The sequence below is a fragment of the Bidens hawaiensis genome, unplaced genomic scaffold (genome assembly GCF_021521415.1).
Source record: "Bidens hawaiensis isolate Kalapana, Puna unplaced genomic scaffold, B.hawaiensis_p1.1 tig00060081_1, whole genome shotgun sequence".
NCBI classification, from domain to species: Eukaryota; Viridiplantae; Streptophyta; class Magnoliopsida; order Asterales; family Asteraceae; genus Bidens; species Bidens hawaiensis.
The window spans coordinates 13,520-23,009 of NW_027500829.1; the positions used below are offsets into that span (position 1 = coordinate 13,520).

The following is a 9,490-nucleotide window of genomic DNA, read 5'->3' on the forward strand; positions in this document are numbered from 1 at the left end:
CACTACGTTAGCAACATAACGCATCGTCAACCCTATGTTATACGTAACATAGGGTAGCAGCGATGCGTTATGTTGCTAACGTAGGGTAGCAGCGATGCGTTATTCACTAACGCATCGTCGACGACCTATTCCGACCACGTGTCGTTATCCTATTTGTTTCAGTAACGCATCGTCAGTGTTCGCTATCATGTCGTCGGTATTCGCTATCATGTCGTCGACGACGAGATAACAAAGGGACAAAGTTGGAAGCTTGAATTATTAGGGATAATCTTAGAAACACATTATTTAAATGGGTTATTATGGGAATTTTCCCTTTTTGCATTCCTTCAAAGAGTGAAAAAGTCAAAAGAGCCAACAATCATTATTAGTATTATATAATTATAATGATATTATTGTTATTATTATTTTCCAATTATAGTTATTAATTATATTATTATTATATAACTATTCATTATTGTTTTGTAAGATAACTATTATTATATTAGAACTATTACTACACCATTAATATTAGTTATTTTTTTAAAATTTGACGAGTTAACATTTCACAACGTGCATACGTGATTCAACATTGTTACGATTATTTTTATTTAGTATAAAGATCCCGTTGCAGCACGAGGGTCCAAAACTTAGTTATTACGAGTATTCATATTATTATTAAAATTATTTATTAATTTTATTATTATTACTAATAATAATAATTATTATAATAAAGTGATTAATCATTCTATTCTTACATGGTAAACAAACATGACAATGGAATGCCAATGATCTATTTCATTCCTTTATCCATTTCATTGTCATGTTCATTCCATTCTCTCATCTATTCCATTATAAGGTGTATTAAATATTCATGCATTACTAATTTAACCAGTACACATATTTTGGATGTGATTAGATACAAATAAATGTAGCATACTAAACATAAAAGTAACTAGAGTAATTACAATTTAAACTACAGTATTTATGTTATAAAAAAGAGTGAACTGTGGTTTTTGTCCCTGTGGTTTTTTCAAATATGCGGTTTTAGTCCAATAGTTTTAAATTTGCGATTTCCGTCCCTGTGGTTTCATTTCACTTGCAATTAAACCCAAATTCATTAACCCCGTTAAGTCTGGTTGTTAAACCCATCAGCGTGCCATTCACGTGATGGGCATTTTTTTTTTCCTTTTTCTCCCCAAATAAACCCCAGTCGTAATTCGCAAGCCCCCAAACGTGAGGGGCTGGGTGTATTTGGGGGAAAAAGGACAAAACTGCCCCTCACGTGAAGGGTAAACTGATGGGTTTAACAATCTGACTTAACGGGGTTAATGAATTCGGGTTTAATTACAAGTGAATGAAACCACAGGGACGGAAATCGCAAATTTAAAACTATTGGACTAAAACCGCATATTTAGACAAACCACATGGACGAAAACCGCAGTTTATTCTATAAAAAATAATATACTATAATAATTTCTTTTTAAACTACTAGTGTAATAATAATTACTATAGTTTAAAAGTTATAGCATAATAATAATAATTACTTATGTTAACATAATTACTTTAGTTATTTGTATGTTTTTAATAATAAAAGTCATTTGTATTTGATCCAAGCCTCGTATATTTTTAAGGTAAATGTTGGGGGTTTTTTTTCTACCTTTTGTTTTGCAATATTGAAACATAACACTTCTTAAATATGATGGTACGTAAAGTCATTTTCAGTCCTTTGTAAATTGCAATCAGTGATGAAATGGAGCAACATTAGTTAATTATTATGTTATTTTTCTTTGAATGATCTAATTATAACAATATAACTATTATATTTGTTAAATGTAAAATAAGTGTTAACATTTAGCATTTTAAGCCAATTAAAAAACTGTGTATAGTATTATTTAAACCATAACATACCTTAAGGCTTAATGTTATTAGTTTTTTTTAACAAATATTGAATAATTTGTAATAAGATAACAAATCCCTAGCCTCTAATTTTATTACTTTAATCATAAGATAATACCATTCATAAGATGTTTAAACCCCCTAAGAAAATTTAACAATAAACAACAATTCAACGGAAAATCAAAAACCAACTCTTCATCTATTTCATTTTTGTAATAAGAATATTATACCAACTTATAACTTGGATTATTTCAAACAATGGGTATACTTACCTAGATGAACTTGTCTGACACTATTACAGCTAACTTCATTAAAGTGGTGTTAAGGTATGAATGCATGACCTGATATGAAATGTGTAAGCTTTAAATGAATTTGGGAGTTTGGCCGAATCCAACTACACACTTAGCTATATGGTTGGCCTCAGGGTAACTAGACGGCTAATAGGTTCACGAGCTAATTTGTATATTTATTTAAAAATTAGAACAAAATTCTGCAATACATATCTCTAAATTTAATGTTAAAAAATAAATACGCAATAGATATGTAGTTTGAGAGCATCCATGTTGTCAGCACTTGAGTTTATTTGTGTAAATTAATAATTTTAGAACTAAATGTGTGAACGGAGGATTAAATGAGTCGTGTCAACCTACGAATAGAGTCGTGTTCAGATACATTTGCTCAACATGATTTCCATGTTCGTGTGGGATTCAAATCACTAACCTTACTTATAATAAGAACATAACACCTCTATATTTTTGTGATAAAATAAAATATTGTTAAGTTCTAATCCTTCATGTTTAATTAGTGTGTGTGTTAGTTAATTTGGAAGTACTACTTAACATGAAAAGGATTAAAAAGATGGTGACAATTTTAATGTCGTTTTTTGGGACAATAATTGAATTTGTATAGGTGTTTGTCCCTACTTTACTATAAGCTTACAAAAGTACAATTCTATAATAATATAAGCTGTTCCCTTCTTCTATTGGGGCAGTTCAATTTTGAGTTCCCAATTTTGGCCTTTTTTACAACTAAACCCTATTTATTTAACGTCAAACAAAAAAAATCATGTGTTTATTTACAATATTTAACGTTATTTTTCCGCTTTATTCTTCTCGATCAAATAGATAACTTTTTTTAAAGATGAAGACAAACATATATAATGTATACACAAAGAGATTATGCTAAATATATAATTAGTTTGAAGTATAGAATTGCAAGAACTTTATCGTTCGTACATAGTGCTTGGTGCATAGAGTGAAAAGTGGATAAAAGATGAAACAAGTTGTTACATAATATTTTATATGTCACGTTTAAAGCAAATGATACAAATAAAATGGATCACTATAACCGTATAACGTATTTGTCTTTTGCTTCAACCATGGTATATATTATTATATAGTCATCTACCTCACCATCTTCTAATTGCCATTATATATGCCAAACACAAGTGTTGATTCGCTTTTCTTGTTACTCTATATAAGATTGGTTATGTATTAATCACATCCACGTATATATAAAAGCTTGTTATGAATTATTTGAAGGGTTCGAGTTGGCAAATATAAAACAAATAATAGGTACTTCTTATATTGGCTGGTATTTTTAAATCCAGATAATTTTTTGGATTAAGAAATGAGAACTCCCACAAACAAATGTGAGAATCTTTGATTTTGTTTTGTTAACTCCAGTTTTTAAATTTCTATGACTTGTCTTTTACAACAATAAATTTGTTTTTTATGGTTGCAACTTGTGCTCTACAGTTTTAGAATCCATGGTTTTGGATCTTATAATCGATGCCATGTTGCTTTTGTTTTTGTTAGTATATTATAATTGACTGTTCAAGAACGTGAACAAAGAAACTATCCACAATCATTTTAGTTTTAGTATATATATCAATTATATTTTGACTATAAATCATGTATTAAATATGCTTAGTAAGAAACAAAAACCAGCTAGTTAGACTTAAAAAAATAATTACAAAACAAACTCTTAGAGCATTACCAGAACCGTTCCACATCCTCATATCTATAATTCTATATTATGCTAAAAAGCACTATTTATCTCCTTAACTTGTCCACCATCCTCATTTTTATAATTACATTAAAAAACATTATATTTCTTTTCTTTTCACGTATCTTTTAAGTGTCATAGTTTAAAAAACAAAAAGTTTAAGATAGATTGAAGTACTTTTTATTTCTTAAATATTATTATACGTGTTTAAAGATAAACTTGAAAATTGGCTAATACATTTAGAAATTGAACACTTGTAATGAGACAAATATAAATGAAATATGAACATTTTTAATAAAACGAAGTAAGTAATTTTTTTATACCATTATTATTATAATTTTTATTTTCTTTTATCACATTCAATTACAACAAATATTAAAAAAATAAATGAAAGCAAACCAGCTTTCCAAAAAATTACAAGACTAAGGGAAACTCTGTGATTTAAATATCAACTACAAATTTGTATTTTTCATTTAGCACAACAAATTTTACCAACTAAAATTAAATATTATATAACTAAAAATGTTTTTATGTTATGTAAAATTTTATATTACTTAATAATCCACCTTTTAGTAATAAGACTTAACAAGACAAAATAACATTACCACTTAATCAGAAAGCATATGAAGCATCTAACACAAACTCTTGTTAAAGAACTCTAGAAACTCATCCAAAAACATAGCATAACAAACGTTCTAGATATGACAAAAACAAAAACTTTACAAAAGCGAAACAAGCTTATCGCTTCTTGGACACACCAACCGTCTTACCACGACGACCAGTGGTCTTTGTGTGTTGTCCACGGACTCGCAGACCCCAGTAATGTCGAAGACCTCGGTGGTTCCTGTCAATCATTTAAATTTAAATTTATTATGTGGTTCTTTGCAATAAAAAAGAAATCAAAATCAAAGGTAATGTGTAACTTCTAGTTATTGAATAATAAAATAGAAGAAAATAATATGAACCTGATTTTCTTCAATCTTTCAAGATCATCCCTAAGTTTCATGTCGAGAGCGTTAGATGTGACTTGAGAGTATTTTCCATCCTTGTAATCCTTCTTTCTGTTAAGAAACCAATCTGGGATTTTAAACTGTCGGGGATTAGCAACGATTGTCATCAGATTATCAATCTCAGGGCACTAGAAAGTTCTCCCGCCCTGAAAATTCAAATTTGCAAGAAGAATTAAACACATGTAAAATTACTAGATAAGTAACCACCATAAAAAACAAAGAATAAATTAAAACCTCCAATGGCACTAGTTTCATTAAAATTCTAACTAAAATGCCTATCATATATTGCTTTAAAACTGTAAAATACTGGTTAGCCTAACTTTTAATATGAAAATAAAAATAATTGCATGAATTTTGATTTTTATAAAATGTATATTCAAATGTTTCTTGTAAACTAACTTCAAATTTCATAATGATTCTATGTCATGTACATAAAGGCTTTCTAACCTATATAAACATCTCTGTAACATTAAAAATTATATCCCAACTAAATCATACTACAAAACTTCGTCCACTCATAGGGGGACAAACAAGCCAAGCTGCTCGCAAGCTACTCAATATTGAAATAAATAATAAGCTCAAAGCCAAGCTTTTCCAAGCATGAGCCACAAATAAAGCTCGTTTAGATATTAAGTCCAAGCTCAAGCCTTGTGTGTTTTAAAACTTTACCTATTTTAGACTTCTATGTTTTACCTTTGCAAGCTCGAGCCAAGTTTTGAATAATTTAAATTACTACATGAGCTCGAGTCAAGTTTTGGCTAGATTCAATTACTACATGAGCTTGAGTTGAGCTTAGAATTGTCTAAGATTCTCTTTAAAAACGTACATAAATTAATTAATGAATTATAAACGAGGCTCGAAACAACTACTCACAAACCAAGCTCAAACTTTACAACAAGAGCTTGAAACGAGCCAAGCTCAAGCTCATGTAAGTCAACTCGAGCCAAGACGAGGTCAGCTCTGCTCAGTTACACCTAAATTTAAATTACCAAAGTGACATCAAGCCCTATAATTTCTAACCTTACAACTCCCAAAACCTTAATACAAATGCATAAATTAACCAACAATTAAACTAATCAAAATTTGAAAAACTTAAATATAAAACAGATCAATTAAAAGAACCTAAAGCTACCTCTTGTTCATATCAAAGTCAGCCTTCTTGCAAACAATATTCGCGAACCTACGACCAATACCCTTAATTGAAGTCATGGCAAACATGATCTTCTGCTTCCCATCAACGTTGGTGTTCTGCACACGAAGAATATGCTGAAAGTCTTCATTTGCTACCAGACTCTGCAAACCCAGATCAAATTAGAACACCAATCTAATATTAATATTACAGAACACACTAACACGAATTACCATGGCGGCTGTTTGAGCTTGTTCTTGCTTTTGTTCTTGTTCAAGCGGCTGATGTTACGAAATGCTTGAAATCGATGGCAAACTCTAGATCAGTTGGGATCTGGTGGGTTATATAGTGTTTGAATTTAGTGATGAATGGGCTTGTTGAATTAGAAGGCATGGATATGGATGGATTTCACAATTGGGCCTTTCGATCCAGAATATTGTAAGCAGTTTCTTTAAGTGACTGCAAATCGGTTAGTGGGCCCAAACTAGTCTGCTCTATAACCTGGTTTATAAGCAAAAGTCTTGACTAGGTGGCGATTAGTCATAATAAATTCAAACCGAATTGATTCAAACCGAATTGATTTGATAGGTTCAAACATTCTTCCTCATAAACAATGTTGTAAAACTAGGTTATGGACTGGCATAAGAACCGTCGGTCTGAGTTGGGTTGGTTTGAAAACCGATTTGGGTCAAACATGTTTAGGTTTGGAATTGGTGTGGTTCAGGAACCGGTATATTGGTTTTGATATCGTTTTTTTTCTCTCTCTAATTAAGTAGATCGGTATACGAATCTTCACACTAGTGAGTTCAATTATTCGGTTGTTTGGTTCATCCTATTGGTGTGGTTCATGAATTGGTTTACCGGTTTTTGCTATTAACTAATTGATCCAGATCATCTTCAATTATCCGGTTGTTTGGTACATCCTGTTGAAAGTTGTTCAAAAAAAATTTGATATTAGATTTGAAATTTTGTGATTAATTGGAAAAGAAAAAAAATGATAGAAATGACATTAATGGAATAGTTCATATTTGTTGACTTTATCTTTTCATATGCAATGTACATATCAATTCCTTCATCATTTTAAAACATCCATAACTTTTTCATACAATAAATTTTTTTTAAACAATCACCATAAAAACAAACGTTTTTTTATCTTAAATATGAGTAACATATTGTTGTAAAAAAAATAGTGGATTTTTATACATTGTGTTATTGGTTGGTCATTGTGTTTTTTAATTGAGTTTTCTACATTGTGTTATAGGTTATGGTCATTGTGTTTTTCAATAAGTACTCATATTAAAGATAAAATTCTAATCAAAACATATGTCGTTGTGTCTTTTATTTGTCATTGTGTCTTTATACTCATCATTTTGTCTATTGTTCGCCATTGTGTTTTTTATACTCATCATTGTGTTTTAGTCACACCATCTCATGGTGTAACATCCCCAAAATTTTGATCCAAATTTGACAACTTAAGAAAGTTGAGGGATCAAAAATAATCTCAAGATAAATAATGAGAAAATATTAAATAAGGAATTATGAGAAAAATAAAGGAAATAAAAATACTTCCTAAGTTAAAGTTTACTTACATGAAAGAAATTTCATCCCACATTGGAAGATGTAAGAAAGTGAAAGCATTCCACTAAGGTATAAATAAGAAAGATGGAATCCATCCCACATGGAAAGTTGTAAAGAAATGGAAGCTCTTTATAAGAAAGAGATTTTCTATAGTAATATTCTTTTATAAATATCATGCACCAAGTGGTCCTAGCGGAGGGTGCATAGCACCCGACGCGCTCGGGTGAGGGCGATGGCGACAGCGAATGGCGTTGGGCGCAATGTGGCGCTTTGATGGCGCACTTGGCACTTCGCACGCTCGCATCGCCGCGAGCCGACCATAAGTGACAAGCTACAAAAGACAAGGTACTGAAAATGAAAAATAATATTCAGGGACCATCGCGGTACGCGATGTCCGTCCTCACGCGATGAGTCCAAGAGGACGGACATCGCGTACCGCGATGGGCCGTGATGACTAATGGACACGTGTCACACTCTGGTGACACGTGGCAAGACGTGTCAGGCCACATGGGACACGTGGCAAGACGTGTCAGGCCACGTGGCAAGACGTGTCAGGCCACGTGGCGACACGTGGCGTAACCTCAGAAATGTAGGCGTCGCGCTACGCGCCGGAGTCAGGGAATAGTCCCATCGCGTACCGCGATGGGACCCAAAATCAGCTATAAATAGGAGGGGGTCGGCTCATTCCCTCACACCCACAACCACTCTCTCTCTAGAAATCACTCTCTCTACATCGTTTTGCGTGCCGAGTATTGTTTGGCGTGCCGAACCTCGTAATCCGTGCCAACTACCCGACGTTTCCTCGAAGTGCGTGCCACCCAAATAACCCGACATTCTGTCTCGAAGTACGTGCACGACTCGGCGACACCTACACACTGCCTCGATTTGCGTGCCAAGAAGAGTTAATCAAGAACGTCTCGATAAACGTGCATAGAGTAGAAGTGCTACCCGTACAAACTTAGGAATATCTAACTCCGAATACCCGTGCGAGGTAAGGGGTTCTGCCTAAGTTATTATATTATTATTATAAATGGCTTAGACCATAGTCGGAAGTATAGCCGAACCTTGATTATGATTAAGAGTTATATAACTTTTCTTAAGCGAAAGTTATAGTTAAAATAGTATTTCTTTATTATTAAGAAATATAATATTCAAATAATATAGTTTGATCAATGTTTCTTCTTGAATAAGAAACTCAGTATAGACGTTTCTTCCTGAAGAAGAAACGTAGCCTATAATTGGTAAATAAAGAAAGGGACTAAAGGTCCAAATGTTTTGAATAAACAAATGTTTTTATCAAGGTTAAGGCTATACAAAACGGACTAAAGGTCTGAAGCTAGATCGCTGATCTAGTTATTTATACAAGGGTTATTCTCGTACTATAGGTCCGAGGTAACAAAACAAGAAGAGGAAATCAGAAAACAGGAATCAGTATCAGAAACTGGTTATAAACAGAAAATGTGAATACGCCCCAAACCTTTTATAATGAGTCTGAATGTTTGCATAGGATTTATGAATCCTTAAAAACTTTGTGTACAATAATAAGAAACGGATACTCTGATTAAGAGTATACATGTGTCTGGATCCAAACATACATGGTGACTCGGCATTTCCCCGAGGCTATGCATATCATCAACATGCCTTTGAAGGTCTACGGGACTGTTCAGAGAAATGATATTGTGTATATAATTAATTGTACATGGTACCTAGGGTAATTTGATCCCAATTCAGTTGGGCGCCTAATGAGTAGTCACAAATGTATTATTGTTGGTTTCACGAAGGTATTGAAAAGAGATTTTAGAGTCAGCGTTATTCAATGGATTTGTGTTGACGTATTTTTCCACCCATGTGACATGGAAACAAGAAAGGTTAGAACATACAAGCAAGAAGG

General features: G+C 32.4%; 1 pseudogene across 1 annotated transcript; it reads right to left on the bottom strand.

Moving 5' to 3' along the window:
• Positions 1 to 4,458: 4,458 nt before the first annotated feature.
• Positions 4,459 to 6,477, bottom strand: LOC143602913 (small ribosomal subunit protein uS13z/uS13y/uS13x-like; annotated as a pseudogene). The gene is made up of 4 exons (XR_013147945.1): positions 6,255 to 6,477; positions 6,025 to 6,185; positions 4,848 to 5,038; positions 4,459 to 4,726 (listed from the first exon to the last, which is right to left on the bottom strand). The product of XR_013147945.1 is annotated as a small ribosomal subunit protein uS13z/uS13y/uS13x-like (transcript).
• Positions 6,478 to 9,490: the final 3,013 nt, after the last annotated feature.